General features: G+C 33.8%; 1 pseudogene; it reads left to right on the top strand.

Moving 5' to 3' along the window:
- Nucleotides 1-82: 82 nt before the first annotated feature.
- LOC139494464 (zinc finger protein 420-like) lies at nucleotides 83-18,920 on the top strand (annotated as a pseudogene).
- Nucleotides 18,921-21,589: the final 2,669 nt, after the last annotated feature.

The following is a 21,589-nucleotide window of genomic DNA, read 5'->3' as shown; positions in this document are numbered from 1 at the left end:
TAACCAGTGATGCCGCTTTGTGAACGTCTGTATTGCATACCGTGCAATTCCATTCTGCGATATTCCTCAGTTTTAGAAGATAATGACGTTACGCACAGTATTGGTGAACCCTACTAGTTCCGCGTTTTTTCTTCCTAATTTGAGAATGTCTTTTAGAATAAATGAAAACTGGTATGATATGTAATGTCTAAAAGACTATAGTTTTATAGTAATATCTTTGAAATAATAAAATTATAACATAAAATTAAATCAAATAACCCTAAAGGAAAAAAAACGTCAAAAAATATGAGCGTAACTTGTAACATGGAAATCGAGTTTTTTTAGTAATTTGAATCAGAAAATCTTATTTTTGCACGCAAATTAGCGGGAAATGCTATGCGAAATTTTAGCACAATTCGCTATGACGTCATCCGACGTTTTGGGCATTTTTTTTCAAATATGCGAGTTAGAAGATGCATTGAAATGTTCAAAAGATGATGTAACAAGACATATGAAATAGGGGGAAAAAATTACAATGGATTCTACGGTAAGAAATTTTATAGAATGCAATAATATATAAACGAAAAAAACCATATATTCTTAATGTGCTTTTAATATCGTTTACAAATAGTACAAACATATGGTTTGGAAGTGGAATTTTCTATTCGAATTTTAACTTTTTGCTTGTCTAGTCCATTTTGTTACCGTGTGCTAAATGCACAAATTATGTACGTTTTCGTAAAGATGTTGTACATTCGAATGTAAATATAAATCAATTGTGTATCTTATTCTTTAATTTATGTATTGTTTTCGTAATGTGTTAATAAAAGTCTTTCTCATATAAAAGGAATTTTGAATAAATAATGAAAGACAAAAAAAATAATAAGAAAATCGAAATGTCTAGTCTGATTTGTTACCGTGCAATCTTGTAACGTTTTTCCGTGATTTTCAACGTAACGTTTATTTTGTCATTTTAATTTTTTATGCATAAACTACGTTCTTGTAGGCCAAAACAAATTTAACCACCACTGAAAGAATAAGATTAAATAAAGAAAGAAAGGAAAAAAAGAAGAAGAGAACAAAAAGCGAGATGCTACATAAAAAAACCGTTACAAAAAAAGAAAATTATCAAAGACTAAAGCACTAAGTGAAACAAAGAGCGCAATTAAACAAAGACTTTATAATGAAAGAAGAAAACAGCAAAACCTGCAAAAAGATAACAAGAAGGAGAACAGAAGGAATTACATGAATAATTACAGAAAAAGAATACGTGCTGATCTAACAAGTACACCAAAGAGTGACGAGGGAATCCCATTTTCTAACAGAATGGATAAAGCGAGGTAAAAAAATTGAAAATAAAATAGAATGACATAAAACAAATGGTTAACCATTAAACAATTAAATATTCAAAATCTTAAGACTCTTTTACCCGTGTACCGTGGGACTTAGACATCTATAACCGCATTTATTTGAATTGGGATTTATGAAATAAAAATAACTACATGTACCAAATAAATTGATGAAATCTATCTTAAACCAAACCCGAACATTAAAGGGGATCTGACAGTATGCCATTTCTTGAAATAAAAAAAACAATAAAAATAAAGTAACTTTAAATAGTTTTTTGTATAAAAAATTAGTATATCGAAGCTAGAAGCATTAACTAGTCCAAATACACATGAATGTGGATTAAGACAAGGGAAGAAATAGCTCCCCTTTTCATGGGAAGAGTTTTGTTATCAATAGACACAAGGATTCTTTTTTGCAGGTTATATATAAGGATAATCCTGATCACATAAAAACCGAGCATTCCTTTTTGTAACATATTTAAGCGGAAGTCAAACTTACGACAGCGGTACAGGCTACATTAATTTAAATCAGAACCCGCCCCCCCCCCCCCAAAAAAAAAAATTGCATTCTATAATTATAAATACAAAAAAAGCTTCGTAAATTTTATGTCTCGTGAAAATCATCATGGGTTTATTCAAATGAAATGACCTGTTTTCTTTTTTTTTTCAGGTCAATCAAAAAATTGAAACAAGCACTTCCAATAACTCCAAATAAACGAGCGGCTGTACTTTCTGCATACGTTGACTGTAATCGAATTTTAAAATCACCAGGAGTTAAAAAATTTCATGATTCGTTTGAAGAAAGCGTAGAAAAAATGGCGATTCGTAATATACAAGATGTAATTACGTCGGTAAAACACAAGAGAAATGGAGAAGCTAAAGCTGCATTAAATATTCTAACTTCGTCTGTTAGCGGTGAAAATATATCCGACAGAAAGAGAGCAACGAAAAGTTTGGCAAATATATTAGGCGTAAATAGTAGAACTTTACAGAAAGGGAAAAAAAATAGAACCAAAGTCTTGCATTCAGAACACTCGTCATTTCTTTACACGACTCGGAAAACCAGATCCGATGCCCTGACAGAACGAACCAAACGAATTGTTCATGACTTCTGGCTTCAATCAAATGTCAGCAGACCAACAAATAACAAAAATGACATCAAACGAGTAAGAATTAGCCCCAATGTATATTCCTCTCATTCGTGTTATATTTTAGAAAAAACACAGACCGAAATATTTCTTCAGTTCAAGAATGAATATCCTGATGAAAAGATTGGACAAAGGGCGTTTGAAAAATGCAAGCCGTATTTTGTAAGAACAGCACAGTTTAAGGACAAAGTTACATGCTGTTGTCGACAGCATGTTGAGATGAGGTCACTTTTTAAATCATGTATGCAATTTCGTAAAAGATTACTGTCCAGGGAAGGAAGCAGTGAGGTAAAATTGTATGAATCTTTGAGTGAGCTTGTAGATGATACTTTATGTACTCGTTCAGCAAATACACACCAACATAAGATATCGTGCTTAGATAGGCTGTGCTCTGAATGTGGCGTCTGTAAATTTTCAATGTTGCCAGGAGAATTAGATGAAAGTGATGTCCAAATTTCTTGGGAACGATACGAATACAAAAATGTTAAAGTTAAAGGTGATAAAATGATAAGGAAATTGGTTCTTGTGAGAAAAAGTTCTTCCCCTGCTGAAATGTTTCAATACTTAAAAAAACTTTTAGAGACATTTCCTGCACATCAATTTCGCGCATACTGGCAATCTAAGCAAATGAAATCATTGGTTGAAAATCTTCCGATAGGTCATTGTGTGACAGTTCACGATTTTTCTGAGAATTATAAGTGTACTGAACAGAATGAAATTCAATCCTCTTATTTTCAGAAATTAGAGGTTTCACTACATGTTACAATATTACATAGACATTCAGTTCTCGAATATGACGGAAAAGATAGCACCGCGGAAGAACCAAATATTGTCACTGAACAGTTTTTTGTGATAAGCCCAGACCAAAAACATGATCATCATTATACACATTGTGTGCAAAACTTGGTCTCGGAATATTTGAAATCTATTAACTGTGAAATATCGGTAATGCATGAGTTTACTGACGGGTGTAGCTCACAATATAAAAGTCGACATTGTATGGGAGATGTAAGTTATTCCTGCTCCGATTTTGGATATGCAAAGATTCTTCGAAACTATTTCGAAACATCTCATGCGCGTGGTCCACAAGATGCAGCAGGCGGGTTTATAAAGAAACAAGCTGATCTAGCAGTTATTCGTGGTACACATGTGATACAAAGTTCAAGCGACCTATTTGATTACGCGCAGAGTAATTTGTCCACTACGGCAGACTCTTCTAAATGTTCTCGACGAATTTTTCGATATGTAGACTCTGTTAATCGAGATCGGGATCGGAACTTTCTTCCCGTTAAAGAAAACCGAAAAATTCACCAAGTTCGATCATTCGATGATGGAGAGATTTTTGTAAGAAAATTATCTTGTTATTCTTGTCAAAGTTGTATTGTTGGAAATTATAGCACCTGTATGAACGATGCACAATTAGGAACATATAATAAAATAAAAATGGTGAAAGAATCGGAACATAATGACTCTGATGCCGATTCCAATAACGACGAAGGGGTTGATGACGAGACTAACATTTGTGACTTTGTTTCAAATGGAACAATTTTTGCAGTTAAGGCTGATGACACTGATTGTCCATATTATATTTTAAGAGCAAGCAAAGACCCAATAATTTTAAGAAAAACAGCTACCGACAAATGGGGTGCCTCGTATCATCAGGGAAATAAAGTTATACATGGTTACTACTTTAACACTATTGATAATGACCCATTCAAATTGAAGGTATTAAAACGAATTCCGGCAATCGTTCCCGCACTTTCAGTTATATACATTTGTTCAGAGGTATATTGATGATAATGGTCTAATCAATTTAAATGAGTCTCTGCATGGCCGAATTCTGCGGTGCTTAGACCACGAATAAAATGTATTTATAAATGATGTTTCTTTTTTTGTCGATCGCCATTATGGAAATTATCCTTTCAATCATTCAAATATTTATCAAACTTCAAACCTTCAACAATTAATATACTTAAACAATAACACGTACATACAAAATCTATAATTTGTAAACTGCAATTTTTATTGACTCACAGTAGACACAAAAGAAAAAAAAACTTAAAAAAGATTTAGATGCAAACGTTGACACAGGCTTCAATAACGTTTTCTCAACGTTCCGTCGATGAACGTTTTCTGACGTTACAAACGTAGCACCAATACTGTGCGCATAGTCAAGGCAACCTTTTATGTTTGCCATGCTTCTGGTGAGAAATCCTTTTTTCTCTAGCAATGTTGATATTGTCATCCAATATTTTGGTTGGAAGCATTTGGTGTAGTTTCATGTCGTCTTTTGATATGATCGCATTGCCATCCATTACGGGTTTTAGGTTTACCTCAGATTTCAGTATCCAACTTAGCAATAGCAAACTTTGCTTTGATGTATCATTATTTAAGAGCTGCGTTTGTATCTATAGCTGTATGAAATTTGTGTCATGATATTGTTTCAGTTTCGTTTCAAACGCATCCCAAGTTTTAAATTTTTCATCCAAAACAAAATTGGTAATAGGATTTATCTCCTCATCCATTTCAAAGTATACTGACAGTAATTAGAGCAGTTGTGCAGTTAAATACTTTAAAAGTGAACACTTTTCTCAACAACAAACCATTGAACTATATTTTTCTCCTTTGGCACTTAATATAACTAATCTGAAGTAGTACCTTTAAGAACATCAAAACCATTAATACGTAAAACTATTTAAACACCATTTGTTGAATAATAATATTCATTATTTATCATTATTACAAGTATTATATAGTACAACCAATCAACCAGCTAAATAACATATTTCTATAGAAATGGCTTTTTTGACCGGCACCAGCAATATAGCGATTGCAAATATGTTTTTTGCCTACAGGGGGCTTCTCACAATTTTATGATTACATTTTTGTATTTTTTTCTTATTTCAGACTTCAGGCCATTTTGATGAAACAAACGATGGCAATTCACAAAGAAAACAAATAATTCATGATGTCTGATACTGAAAAACCCCATGAATGTCATGAATGTACAGTATGTGGTAAAAGGTTTAGTTTGAGTAAAATTTTGGAGGAGCACATGAAAATTCATACTAGTGATAAACCCTATGAATGTACTGCGTGCAGTAAAGGGTTCAGTAGAAGTAATCACTTGAAGAAGCACATGACAATACATACTGGTGAAAAGCCCTATGAATGTATAGTATGTGGAAAAGGGTTCAGTGGGAGCAATCAGTTGAAGGAGCACATGAGAACACATACTGGCGAAAAACCCCATGGATGTACAGTATGTGGTAAAAGGTTTAGTTTGAGATGCAACTTGAACGTGCATACGAGAACACATACTGGTGATAAACCCTATGAATGTACAGTATGTGGTAAAGGGTTTGGTTTGAATAAAATTTTGAAGGAGCACATGAAAATTCATACTGGTGAAAAACCCCATAAATGTACAGTATGTGGTAAAGGGTTCAGTAGGAGTAATCAGTTGAAGGAGCACATGAGAACACATACTGGAGAAAAACCTCATAAATGTACATTATGCGATAAAGGGTTCAGTGGAAGTAATCACTTGAAGGATCATATGAGAACACATACTGGTGACAATCTTTATGAATGTACAGAATGCGGTAATTGGTTCAGTAGGGAAAATCGCTTGAAGGGGCACTTGAGAACACATACTGGTGAAAAACCCCATGAATGCACAGTATGCATTAAGGGATTAAGTACGATGCACACCTTACGTAGACATGAGGATATACATACTATACATGATATATAAACCTTATAAATGTGGAGAATGTGGTAAAGAGTTTAGTCACGAACAGTCCTTAATACAACACATGAAAACACACACTTTTAATAATGTGGTTAACAATTAATTCAAAGGTTTCACCTAGAGACATATGATAACAAATACTGGAGATAAACCACATAAGTTTAACAAATAAAAACTATACTCTTTGAGTATGTTTGTTTTGTTCATGCATCGTTGACAATGTAATGGAATTTGATGCGACTGTCATACAAGTGAGAGGTTTAGCTAGCTATAAAACCAGGTTCAATCCACCATTTTCTACATTAGAAAATGCCTGTACCAAGTCAGGAATATGACAGTTGTTATCCATTCGTTTGATGTGCTTGGACTTTTGATATTGCCTTTTGATTTTTGATTTTCCTTTTTGAATTTTCCTCGGAGTTCAGTATTTTTGTGTTTTTACTTTTTTTTTCAAAGGATTGACTTACAGAGAGTCGGAGATACATGAGAAGACATACTGGAGATGAACCTTATAAACGGATGTGTTTGGACTTTTTTTTTAGTCAAGAGTCATAGCAGAAATGCACATGTTAGGACTGGACACAGTGTATGGATTAACCTTTTTATTCTTATGAATGTTACTTAGATTATGTTTGTATGTTTTGTTTGGTAGAGGAGTCAGTCTAAGTCATAATATAGAGATAAAAATTTACGAACACACACCACTTATGATTTACCATAAATCTTAAGCTTATGAATGTTATGTATGTTATGGATACATGTAAATTTTGTGTAGTAAAGACATCAGTCAGAGTCATAGCAGAGAGACATGTACACAGCTACTTTTGCATAGGTACTATTTCTGTACTAAAATATGTAGTACTGGAAATTTACTTTTAATATTTAGTACTATTTTGTTACTTTAAAATAGCATTCCTTTTCTAATGTAGTAATTTTGTTATGAACTTGATCATGAGTTTAAAAAAAAAACAGCAGCCACAGACTTAACTATGTGAATTCCATTTTTACTTTATCATGCACATTGGTCTTTTGATGTTGTCCCTAGAAACTTCAGTCTTACACTGAATTTATACATTTTGCTTTGAGACCAAAATATTGTCAAAAAATTATAAATACAACACTTGCATTTTCAGATTATGCAAGGGTATTCGGAACACTCAGAAAGCATGATTTTGCATCATTTGTTCTATAGCTTCTTGGGCCTTCAGTGGCTCCAAAACCCTTTTTTTTTTTAAATTGCCTCGCTCCGCTCGGCGAAATATTTTGCCAATACTTTTAAAAGCATCTTCGCTAGCCAAGTGTTACGATCCACTCCCGCTGAGTGGATCGTAACCCTTGGCTAGCGAAGATGTTTTAAAAGAGGCATATATGAACAATATATGTTCCTGGTCACACAGTTTAAATTTTCTTTATCAGTGATAAATGTTGATAATGCATGTAAGATGCTTTTAAAGTGTAAACATTTTACTGCAATTTTGAAGGGGTATTTTTTTTCCTCAATTTTGAAGGATCAGTTATAAAAGTAGCTGGAAGATTCTTACTTTATTTTCACAAATAACTACCTGAATGTAGGCAAATCATATGATATATAGGTGGCGTCCTTTGGGCCACTCTACCCCCTCCTGTTTGATAACTTTGAAACGGATGACCTCTCAACCATATACATTCATGTATGGGACTATATATATAACTAATCAAATGAAATATAAGGGGAGTCCATGGGGTGACCCACCCCCTCCTGTTTGGGAACTTACGAAACGGTCGAGATCCCCACCCCTAAACAATATATATTCATGTATGGGTCAATATAACTAATTAATGAAATATAGGGGGAGTCCCCCTACCCCCTCCTGTTTGAGAACTTGGAAACCGATGAGATCCCCACCCCTAAACCATATATATAGTCATGTATGGGACAATATAACAAAACAAATGAAATATAGGGGAAGTCCCTGGGGTCATCCTATCCCTTCCTGTTTGAGAACTTGAAAACCCTCGAGATCCCCACCCCTAAACCATATATATTCATGTATGGAACAATATAACAAATCAAATGAAATATAGGGGAAGTCCCTGGGGTCACCCTACCCCTTCCTGTTTGAGAACTTGAAAACCCTCGAGATCCCAACCCCTAAACCATATATATTCATATACAATGTAACCAGACAATATAACAAATCATTTACATTTACTATGGGCTGGTCAGTCAGACCTCACCTTTGATCCTTGTAGTAGTGAACATTTGTCTGATTTGTGTCGCATAACTATTGTACTATATATACTCAGTTTTCTTTACAGGGAAACTAGTCCATTCATACTATTACATGTTCGTACTAAGTCAACACGTACTACTAACAGTCAACTAAAACCAACGTTAACTACCAACTAGAACAACTACAATCATTGCGAACTTGTACCACTGCAGACTCACCATAAAAAATATACATTTATATATTCATTGCTATTGAAACCTTGATCACATATAAATTATTTGCCTTAATAATTAATTCATTAGATAAACATAAATGTACAATATATGAATGTTTAATGCCACATCAGAGGCGGATTTAGAGGGTTTTTCAGTGCCCCCCTTTCCATTTTTGAGAAAAAAAAATTGGTTGATTATATAGGGAATCACTGAAGCATGACTGGAGCAGGTCCTCTGTTAGGCAGGCAGTGGGCCCCCACTTATGAAAATTTCTGGATCCGCCACTGCACATAATTACGTTTGCCTGGTTTTTGGTTAACTGCCTTCAGCGCTTAGAGCGCTTTGATTTTTTTGCATAGATAAATAAACGTAGGTACTAAATATTGAAGACATAATCACTTTGTTCGGCCGCTAGTCTAACTGCCACAAGTGAAGATAGTCGGTAAGAAAAATTCGTTGTAAACACGGTGTGCTAGTGACCTAATACGATATATATGGGGTCAGTAAATTCCATATGGGGATTCGTGCTTCGCTCTTACCCCATAAGGAATTTACTGACCCTATATATATCGTATGAGGTGACTAACACACCATGTAGCTAACAGTGTGCATAAAATAAGGCTATGTTGCTAATTAGATAAATATTTCATGTATTAAACATGTTAAAGGTAGTATATTTTAGCCAGTATAGGTAACAAATAAGAAAACCCCATAACCTAAAGTCAGCTATAAAATATAATAAGTGACAAAAAAGAGCAGAGCAACAAAACAAAACCAAAAAGACAACTCGCTGCAAGGTCATATTTACTCTGACTGTTAATAAATACTTCATTGGATGTTGGATGTGTACTGATTGATATTTAACATATTTTTGTAAGTTTTTATTGGCTTTGATCTACAATCTAGCTGTCGGTAACTGTCGGTAACTGCGAGTATTCTTAGAGATCTCTTATTCTGTACTTTTTGTGTTTATCTTTATTTTTAAGAATGAGAATCTAGAGAACACACAATCTACAATCAAAGATATGTGTCTTCTTTATATTACGATTTCCCAGCTCATCATTGAAAGGTGTCTACTTTTGTCTCAGAAAGCTCGACACTGTATAGGGATGGTGAACCGGTGGCGGCGGCGTTGACTATACTTGAAATCTGTATATTTTAGAAGGTAGACATTCTGGTTGTTTCATTCTGTGTATGAATTAAGGTGCCTTATGTAACGAAGTTTCCGTTTGTCACATGACTATTGTCCTTGACCTCACTTTCATGGTTGAGTGTCTACTTGAGAATTTTTTTTTGTAATGTTAATTTCTCTCTTATTATGGGTAATAGGATAACTATATTTGTTATGAGCTTACCTTGCAAGGCCCTCGTGACCGTCAGACAGTTTACAACTGACCTCGACGGTTCGACCTCATTTAATGGATCAGTGAACAAGATTAAGTATCGGTGGTTAAGTCCATATCGCAGATACTATTAGCAATAGATCTAGTATATTTCTATGTGAGGATTGTGAAGTGTGCATGACCAACGGACAAAGCCAGATGCGGCAAAGTTGCGGTAAACTCAAACGTTTTACATTTGTTTGCTGAAAGTTCAATGCTAGCGACAAACATTGATGAACAGCTTTCAGGTCTTCTAGCGAACTAAAAAAGATTGCTGCAAGATTGTTGCAACGGCTTACCGTAAGGTTATAGCAAAGTTTCTCTTTTCATAAGCGGCTTTTTTTTTACATGTAAGAGATCAGCTAACATCAGCTGTTATCTGTAGCCTCAAATAAACAAATTCAAACCAAATTCATTAATCTAATAAAATAACAATTTCGATCTGTATATTATATACAAACACCGGCTTAAATTGTCTTTAAACATTTTTTATTAATTTATATAAATTAATACATTATTCATTATTAATTTATATAGATTAATACATTATTACATTCCCAATGAAGAGAGAATCAACGATATAGCCTTCCAGAAGCAAGAGACTGAGTGACATCAATCAAAATAAAAAAAATAAACTTTTTTAATATACTATAAACCAAATAGTAGGCCCTCGTATGTTGATCAATGCAAATCCAAATGTGATAGATCAACATTACCTGATCCCGAAATCCCGGGCTTAAAAACACGAAATCCCGAGGTCCCGAATTCATATAAATTTAAATCCCGACATCCCGAAATTCGAAAAGATAATTCCCGGATCCCGAAAGGGTCAATCCCCAAATCCCGGGCTTAAAAACACCCGATCCCGGAGACCCGATAAAGGTCCTACCCCCCTCATATATTTATCGGGATTTAACCCTTTTCATTTATAAGTGAGGCGAGTTAGTTCATATATGGAAGTATTATATTGACGGGTCAATATAATACTTCCATGGTTCATAAAATTGCATGGGCGAATTTATAAAAATTGTGGCGAGTTGGTGAAAAAGTGGGGCGATTGGTGTGGGGCGACTTGTCTTCTTTCCGGATACAATAACATCCTAGATATTGACATCAACGGAAAACGGTGTTTTTGTGAATGAAGATTGTGTTACTTGATACAGTGATTATAATGTATCGAAGATTATTTATATGGTGAGAATATACTTTTGTGTAATGATTTGATGTGTTGTCATAAAAATCATATAATTTAATTTATTGTAATGATTTTATAGGGATTTGTGTATGCAATATATTACCTATAATATCACAATCCTAGGCTTGAGTCAATGGTAGCCTGGGGTCCTGGCTAATCTTGTCAGTATAGCCAGGCGTGTATCAATGTACTGCCTGTCAATGATTGGTTAATACTAATTTTGTCCTCAATGTTTGTTTTACGTGTATCCAATCAATTCTTGTTTAACATCAATTAGTAAAAATTAGACTGTAATTATTTTTCTTTATGAATTGATATATAGTGTTATCATATCTAATTAGTAGTATGATGATAATTAGTAAGCAGAAAAGGGTTAATTCTTATCAGCAATCGCCTGGTGAGAAAGTTAAAAGTTTAAGATTTCACATGTCCAAGGTGTCAATTGGATTCCAATTGTGCTGGTTTACATCAAACATCAAAATTTATGCAAATATTTATTCAGCCTCACTTTAGAAAATGTTAGATTCAGAGTCAACTGGCACTGAATCGATCACATGGTATTTGTTCCCCACCTGGCCCTTACGACGCGCAGCTAGATTGGGCCGGATCCCAGGCTAGAGTCAATGGTTATCTTTGGTATCAGGTCCGTTCGCACCCTACACGTTCGCACCTCACATTTTCGCCCCCCCCCCCCCCCACGTCCGTTCGCACCCTACATGTTAGCGCATATTGAACCTAGGGCTGATAATACATGCGATATGAAAAATGCCATGTAATAATCTGATAATATTGTATCGTCAAGGTTTATTTTAAAACGTCCTATACAATAATATTGATAACAAAGCTCTAGTCAATGCTAGTTTCAACACGACATCTTGTGATTGCTGAACAAGTTCGTCTATTCAGAGGATAGCATATTTGGAAGTAGAATTATCCAAAGAATACAATATGCACTAAAAAAACTGGATTTTTGGGGGAAAAAAAGTTTGTTTCCAGTTTTTGGAGAAAAAAATAATTTGTTTTTGACCCTGAGAAAAAAAATTGTTTGTTTCACAATCAGCTGCCACTATATATAATGCTAAAATTGAAAGAAAAAAATTGTTTTCGACTTGTCGCCAAAAAAATAGACTTTTCTACAATTTACACAAGTATTCCACATTCCAAACTAAAAGACAAATTGAAAGAGTTGGTATTGCGGTGACATCCTATTTGTCCGACAACCATTATTCCGACAGCACATTACTCTGACAGCCCACGATTTCGACAGCCCATTACTCCAACAGCCCACTATTCCGACAACCCATTACTCCGACAGCCCATTATTCCGACAATGCATTTTTATTATGTGTATATCCCTCTTTCATTTTTACGTGTCTGCGTACCGTATATTCCCGAATTTAAAGCGCATCGTTTTATAAGCCTTCTTATTTGTCTTTATATTTCGTCGTTTGTGTGTCCACTCTCAGTCTGTACTGTTCTAGTTCACTGTTGGTTTTTTGTGTCTTGATCTACCTTCTTTCACGGCCTTTCGCATGTCAGGGGAGTGATGTTTCACTACTATTAGCTACATAAATAAAAATATCAGATTTGTATAACACTACCCACCCTCCTTCGTCGCAACACTTTCTACTCCTTGTATCACTCATTTGAGATTATTAATTAAAATTAATTTTGTCGCAGAAATAAGGGACTTATGTAGCGTCAGCCAAAATGAGAAAAACAAAGAGACAAATATATACCCAGATCCTTAAAAATAAAATGACAAATAGGACGAAATATGTGCTCAGAAAAGATGAGTAATACGCTATCATGTCGGGAATGTGAAGGCACGAAATACGGAGACAGTACACAGCACTTCCAATAGCGATCGATCAGACATAGTCTGAGAGATGACACTCAATATATTTGAAGGGATACTGATTTCATATCCCGAGCTTATTTTAAAATCTAGAAAAATATGCCTCTTTTATAATGGTTGGTGGAGATGCAGGAGTCAGCAGGACAGATGATTTATGACGGACATGAACATTTCGGCAACTTATATCTTAATATTCATAAGGAAAAGTGATATCGGGTCAGTGACTGTATATATGACATAAAAATATACAGTCAACGTATTTTGACTGCTCAAATAGAACGAGTGCAGTATGAAAGCCAATAACAACTAGTAAAAAACCTAAGACAATGTGTGACATACTTGAGGGGGGGGGGGGGGCAAGGGGGGTCCCAATAACAGCATAACAGCAAATTGATTTGGCTTATAACAGATAACAAGGAATTAAAATGGACAAATACAGATAACAGTAAATGAAATATTAAAATAAGTCAGGCCCTGGACTGATTGAAAGATAATGTCTCCATCATTATGAAAATCAAGCACAATCCCTTCCGTTGCTGAATTTTTTCATTAATTGTAACTCATTACAATACAGAAACAGCTCCGTAATAAGTGGTGCACAGGTAGTCCCCATTGGAATTCTGATAGCTTGACAATATACGTAAACTCCATAGCAGACAAAAATTATATCTAGTAAAAATTTAAGGGCAGTTATGGTATCAAAGCAGGTCCAATTGACATAGTTCTTTTGTTTGTTATTACTAAAAAATGACTTGAAAGAGTTTGAATATATATATTTGCATTCTGATTTTTTTTAAATGCACGTTCAATGCATGAGATGTGTGATGTTTTTCTTAATAAGACTACGAGGCACAGTGGTATATAGGGTAGAAAAATCAAAGCACAAATTATAAGCATGCAATTTATCAAGTACTTCAAAATAATTTTGTTACTCCAATTATTCCACTATTTTCAAAGGCCTTATTTGAACAACTTATTATCAGGTTTTTGAGTATACCAAGTGTACTAGTAAGTAGAATACATAGTTTAGTAGTGGAACAATGGCTTAAAGACGAAATAAATCTTTGTTTGTAATGAGTTATGTGCAGCTTCGGAACCCAGTACATGGTTTGAACTTTCATTGTACAATGTATTTGGTTCTGCTTTGAAAAGAATCACAGATCTGAGTCTGTGTACTTTATTATATAAAATGTTAACTGGTAGTAAAGACCTACATGTAGTTCTTAATTGAGATCCTCATCAGATATCCCTGGCCATATATTTTCCTTTTTGTCATATTAAGAAATGCTCGAACTTAATATGTACGTACGGGAAACAAGGAACATTATCCCCATACAAAAAAATAATTCTAAATACATAGATATAGGAAGATGTGGTATGAGTGCCAATGAGACAACTCTCCATCCAAGTAATAATTTATTAAAGTAAACCATTGTAGGTAAAAAAAAAAAACAGCCTTCAACACGGAGCCTTGGCTCACACCGAACAGCAAGCTACATGTTCATAAAAAAATGGATTTTATTACAAAGGATAATCATAAGATATACTGGAATTGTCCTGGATCACACTGATATTAATATGTTTATGTGTTGATCTGTGATGGGTATATATTAATGAAATCCTTCACCGAATACGGGACCACCATATTACTAGTGGTAGACCCCAACGTCCAATAATCTTCAATTTCTACCGAATATGGGCTGTCAAAAAAAAATGCTAACATTCCAATTTTCAATAACAGTTAACAGCAAATATATTATCACAATAACAGATAACAAAAAACATATTAGTCCAATAACAGCTAACAATGAATAAGACAATAACAGCTAACAACAAATATATTTTCAGAATAACAGATAACAAAGGATTTCTGTGCTACGTTCTTTAACCATTAAGCTTGCATTACTATTTAAAAAAATATATGATGTGTGTATCTACTGAACATTTCTTTAGTGCCATTGTATGTTGTGTGAATCATTGAATCTACTGAACATTCATTTAGTCACGGTGTGCTATTGATATTTCTATGCCAGTATTTTATAACCATTGTGCTTGAATTACTTTTGCTTTTGTTTATATATATATATTTTGTTCTGTTCAGTCTTTGTGTATTAAAACGTATTCAACTTATACTTTGTCCCATTTGGATCATGTGGTCAGAAGAACAGAAAAAAATGAATTTAGAGGATCTATTATACACAAAAAAGCTCTATCTCATTGACAAATCTCTTCATGAATAAAAGTGCAACTGATGTTTTTTTATCCAATTCACATTTTAATTAATGGTTAAAAAACTTAAAAACACTTTTAAATGAATTTACATTACATTAACTAAATGTCAGTTGCACATTTTAACATGCTATGCTAAATAATACTACAGAAAATGCTATGTACATATACGCATTGTATTACACTATCTAGTCAGTAAGATTTTCTATGGGTCGTTCTTGAAAATACAGTTTTTGTTTCGTTTCCTTGTGTTATGTTTCTACATTAACATGTTTTGTATTGTTTTGTTTTGTTTTGTCATGTTTCATTTCGTTTCGCTATGTTTTGTTTCTGACCAATTTCTCACTTTCCATGCTTTCAGGGGAATCATTGGCCCATGGTCAGGTATTTAAAATATAGGATAATAATCACAGGAATCATTTGATTCTTGACAAAAAAAGTGTTTCTGTTACATGGGCATTATTTATGAACAAAGCAATACAGATTGCAAATATGCTTTTGCATGCATGGTGCTTCTCACACTGATGTTATGATTATCTTCTCTTATTCAGATTGCAGGCCATTTTGATAAAAACAAAAGACATCAATCCACAAAGAAAACTAAGAAAAAAATGTCGGACACATTTAGTGATAAACCCTATGAATGTACAGTATGTGGAAAAGGGTTTGGTACGAGTCGGAATTTACAAAGACATGGGAAAATACATACTGGTGAAAAAACCTTTAAGTGTACAGTATGCGGTAAAGGGTTTAGTTTGAGTAGTTACTTGAAGGATCATATGAGAACACATTCTGGTGAAAAACCCCATACGTGTACAGTATGCGGTAAAAAATTTAGTATGTGTAATTACTTAACTAGGCACATGAAAATACATTCTGGTGAAAAACCCTATGAATGTTCAGTATGTGGTAAATGGTTTAGTGTGAATTATCTCTTGAAGAAGCACATGAGAATACATACGGGTGAAAAACCCTATGAATGTACAATATGCGGAAAAGGGTTTAGTTTGAGTAATCCTTTGAAGGAGCACATGAGAATACATACTGGTGATAAACCCCATGAATGTACAGTATGCGGTAAAGAGTTTAGTACAAGTAATCAATTAAAGAAGCACATGAAAATACATACTGTTGATCATGGTGATAAAACCTATGCATGTACAGTATGCGGTAAAGTGTTAAGTACGATTCATGATTTACATAGACATGAGTATGTACATACTGAATATAAACCTTACAAATGTGGAGAATGTGGAAAAGAGTTTAGTCAGCAACAGTGCTTAATACAACACTTTAATGTGCATACTGAAAAAAAGCCTTTGTAATGTATGTAGAAGAGGGTTTGCTGGTGGTTTGTACTTACAGAGACACATGAAAACACATACTGGAGATAAACCTTAAATAAATACATTGAAATGTGATGTGTTTGGAAATAGATTTAGTCAGAGTCATAGCAGATAAACACCATGTTAGAACACTTTTGTGATTAACCTTTTAAACCTTAATTATGAATGTTATGTAGGTTTTGTTTGTACATTTTGTGTAGTTAAGAAGTCAGTCTCAGTCAATGATAAAAATTTGTAAACACACACTGGTGATTAACTTTTGGTAATGTTATGTAGGTTTTGTGTAATAAAGACATCAAACATCATAGTCGAGAGACACCCACTAGTTATATATCTCTGAAGTACGGTATATGAGATATAGGGTTTTGTTTATTTTAATTTACAGCCTCACATCACATGAGAAGCATCATACAATGTAATAAGATAAGATAAGATATGATAAGAATTTTATTAATCTAATCAAGAACCCATAAAGGGCATCATTTTACAACACAATATGATTGGAAAAAGCAAAACAGATATGAGACGAATGTGATAAAAGGCTTGGCCAGAGACTGACTGCTAACTTTATATATTTGTAATTTTTATACGACCGCAAAAATTAAAAAATTTTGGTCGTATATTGGTATCACGTTGTCGTCATCGTCCGAAGACTTTTGGTTTTCGCACTATAACTTTAGTATAAGTGAATAGAAATCAACAAGGTTTATGACCATAAAAGGTAGGTTGGGATTGATTTTGGAAGTTTTGGTCCCAAAAGTTTGGGAATTAGGGGCCAAAAAAGGGCCCAAATAAGCATTTTCTTAGTTTAAGTAAATAGAAATCTATGAAATTTTGACACAAGGTTTATGAACACAAAAGAAAGGTTGGGATTGATTTTGGGAGTTGAGGTTCAAAGTTTAGGAATTAGGGGCCCAAATAAGCATTTATCTTGGTTTTCGCACCACAACTTAAGTATAAGTAAATAGAAACTATGAAATTTAAACACAAGGTTTATGACCATAAAAGGAAGGTTGGGATTGATTTTGGGAGCTTTTTAGGAATAAGGGGCCCAAAGGGTCCAAAATTAAACCTTGTTTGAATTCATCAAAAATTGAATAATTGGGGCTCTTTGATATGCTGAATCTAACTGTGTATGTAGATTCTTAATTTTTGGTCCCATTTTCTAATTGGTCTACATTAAGGTCCAAAGGGTCCAAAATTAAACTAAGTTTGATTTTAACAAAAATTGAATTCTTGGGGTTCTTTGATATGCTGAATCTAAACATGCACTTAGATTTTTGATTATCGGCCCAGTTTTCAAGTTTGTCCAAATTGGGGTCCAAAATTAAACTTTGTTTGATTTCAACAAAAAATTAATTCTTGGGGTTTTTTGATATGCTGAATCTAAACATGTTCTTAGATTTTTTATTATGGGCCCAGTTTTGAAGTTGGTCCAAATCGTGGTCCAAAATTAAACTTTGTTCGATTTCAACAAAAATTGAATCCTTGGGGTTCTTTGATATGCTGAATTTAAACATGTACTTATAATTTTTATTATGGGCCCAGTTTTCAAGTTGGTCCAAATTGTGGTCCAAAATAAAACTTTGTTTGATATCAACAAAAATTGAATCCTTGGGGTTCTTTGATATGCTGAATCTAAACCTGTATTTAGATTTTTGATTATAGGCCCAGTTTTTAAGTTGGTCCAAAATTAAACTTTGTTTGATTTCAACAAAAAATGTATATGTGGGGTTCTTTGATATATGCTTAATCTAACCATGTATTTAGATTTTTGATGTTTTGGCCCGGTTATCAGATTGGTCCACATTCATGACATTGAGGTCTAAAGGGTCCAAAATTGGACTTTATTTGATTTCATCAAAAATTGAATTCTTGGGGTTCTTTGATATGCTGAATCTAACAATGTGTTTAGATTTTGGATATTGGACCATAATAGGTATTGTTCAATTTAAAATTTAAAGTTTTTAAGTTTAAGTTCTTAGACCACATTCATTATGTGTCAGAAACCTGTGTTGTGTCAACTATTTAATCACAATCCAAATTCAGAGCTGTATCAAGCTTGAATGTTGTGTCCATACTTGCCCCAATGTTCAGGGTTCGAACTATATGTGGTCGTATAAAGCTGCGCTCTGCGAAGCATCTGGTTCAATATGTAATGTATAATGTGACTGTCATTAAAAGTATACATGTAATGTATGTTAACGTCATGTGTTTAAGGATTCTAGTGTTATTAAAAGTTTGAACATGTATAAAAAATTAAATGTCATTAAAGTATAGACATGTATTGAAATGTTCTTCACCTTCTTCCACCTTAGAGCCAGTGGCGTAGCTAGGTCATTTTTACGTGTTCACCCGAACCTTGCCCCCCCCTAAATCCGCCTCTGCTTAAGAGTTATCGAGAATGGATACCATTCCTGTTATTAAACACTCATCAGTAGCAACACACTTTAGAATCTAAATGGTTTATTTGTTATGTAAAGTTATTCATTTTGTCACAAGTTAATTTGAAATATAATGGTCATTGGATTTAGGGAAAATGTCAAAACCAGTGACTTTTTAAATATGGTTAAAAGGAGCCGTGGTGTAAAGCACTCAACCAACAAACACACCTATTTTATGTCCAAATTTCGTAAATGAACATGTAATAATTAATCTTCAGAGATTTTCAGGAGCAATATTAAATATCTTTAAGGGTTCTGCGGAACCCTGGTTCTCATCTGGGATATTCCTCGCAAAAGTGAATCCATTTATCATAGAAATAGGAAGATGGGGTGTGAGTGCCAATGAGACAACTCTCCATCAAAATAACAATATGTAAAAGTAAACCATTATAGGTCAATGTACGGCCTTCAACACTGAGCCTAGGCTCACACCGAACAACAAGCAATAAAGGGCCCATTGTATGGCAGCTTCTATGTCTTCTTGAAGCTTGAGGCAGTCGTTTTGAGTTTTAATTTGTCGGTAGATTATAATAGTTATCAAAGGTACAAGGACAGGATTATAGTTTAGTACGGCTTTTATACTGTCATCTGCAAAAAGTCTGATTTTGCTCTGTTGGATGTACTCTGGGAGGTCATTTATGTAGATTAGGAATAGAATTACAAGCTATTGAAGAAAGATTTGCCTGGTGTGCTTTAACCAAGATCTTTTTATTTATTGAGATTAAAATATTTTTTTTTACCAGAATTTAAGTGTATTTTATATTTTATACATTATAAGAGATATCTTATATGTTTTATAAGATATCTTATATGTTTTATAAGATATCTTATATGTTTTATAAGATATCTTATATAAAAATTATTTATAAGATATCTCCTAAAGTTTATAAGATATCTTATATAAATAATTGCATTGAAAATCAAAGTCTCCTTTTATGCCAAGCTTGTGTACACAGCTTCTCATTCACATTTATGCCCCCGCGACAGAATGTGAGGGCATATTAATTTACCCTTGTCCATCTGTTCGTCTGGATATAGATACATGGTTTGTCCGGCTATCTCCTACAGTTTTTGAGCTACAGCTTTAATTTTTTGCAGGATGTTTGTATACATACTGAAGGTGTGCATGTTCATAGGACTTTGATTTTAATAAAATATTCTCAAAATGACAGGTAGTTGGACTTAGTCATTTTCTCGTACTATCTGCATAAAGGGAACATGGTTTGTCCGGCTATCTCCTCCTACAGTTTTGGACCTACAGCATTAATATTTGCAGGATGTTTATACTCATAATAAAGATGTGCATGTTCACTGGATTTTGATTTTCATCAAATATTCAAAAATTACAGATGGTTGGTTTTATTGTACTAGCTGCATAAACAATGATAAAAAGAGTAGTGTGTTATGAGACTGCCCTCCGCAAGTAAAAGTGTGGAGCCTGTTATCCCCTCTAATCTTCTTAAGCCAGCTTATAATCCCCTCTAATCTTCTTAAGCCAGCTTATGGTACGATTTAAAGCAGCTTATGATGCAACTTTAAGCAGCTTATTATGCAATCAATCGGATAAAGATAATCCTTATCTTTTAATCTAGATTAGTGCTCCTCAATGTTTTTGTTCCTTTAAGCACATCATTGTGCAATCAATCGGATTAAGATAATCCTTATCTTTTAAACTAGATTAGTGCTCCTCAATGTTTTGTTCCTTTTTTTTTATCCCGATAAGAGTTAACAATTGCTAATTATAATCTATTTGTTTTCGGATTAGAGAACCGAGTATTAATCCTTTTAATCCTGATTAGGATAAACAAATGCTAATTATAATATATTTGTTTTCGGATTAGAGAAACGACTCTTAATTTATATCCTAGATTAGAGGAATCCTTTTTGATGATTAACCAGTTGTTTCCAGACAATCAAAATCCAATTGTTTTCGAACTTAATTAGCGGATCCTTTGTTTGAATAAATTTAAGGGAATCAATTGTAACGGACGAGATGAGTTATCTTAATGTGGGATATTTTTCTTTAAGGGCACTGGCTTGCCAGAACCCAGGTCCTTGTGATATGATGATTTTAGAACCAACCAGCATATTTTACAACGACCAAAAACAATGCACCGTGTAAATACTAACCTTGTTTTGGTATTATTGTCTATCATTTTTAGTCACGGCTGCTAATTCATCCGTTTAGACTGGAAATTGTTTGTTTACAGCCCTCTCGCCCTGTCTGCCTGTAGCACATGGTTACCACGTGGTAGCTTAACGGCTGCAGGTATTTACAATTTATTTCTTTACAGTGCAAGGGAAACAACTCCAGTCTAAACGGATGACACCAAAAACAAATAATTTGGTAGAACTATATTATTTACCTTTTCTTTTTAGTTTTTTCATTTCTAAATATTGGCCTTTTTAAAAGTTGTAACAGAGCTGGAGGGTATCATTTATCAGTTTATGATTTCTAAATAAAAGAAACATAACCC

Source organism: Mytilus edulis, chromosome 11, assembly GCF_963676685.1.
Source record: "Mytilus edulis chromosome 11, xbMytEdul2.2, whole genome shotgun sequence".
Lineage (NCBI taxonomy): Eukaryota > Metazoa > Mollusca > Bivalvia > Mytilida > Mytilidae > Mytilus > Mytilus edulis.
This window is presented reverse-complemented; position numbering and strand designations above follow the sequence as displayed.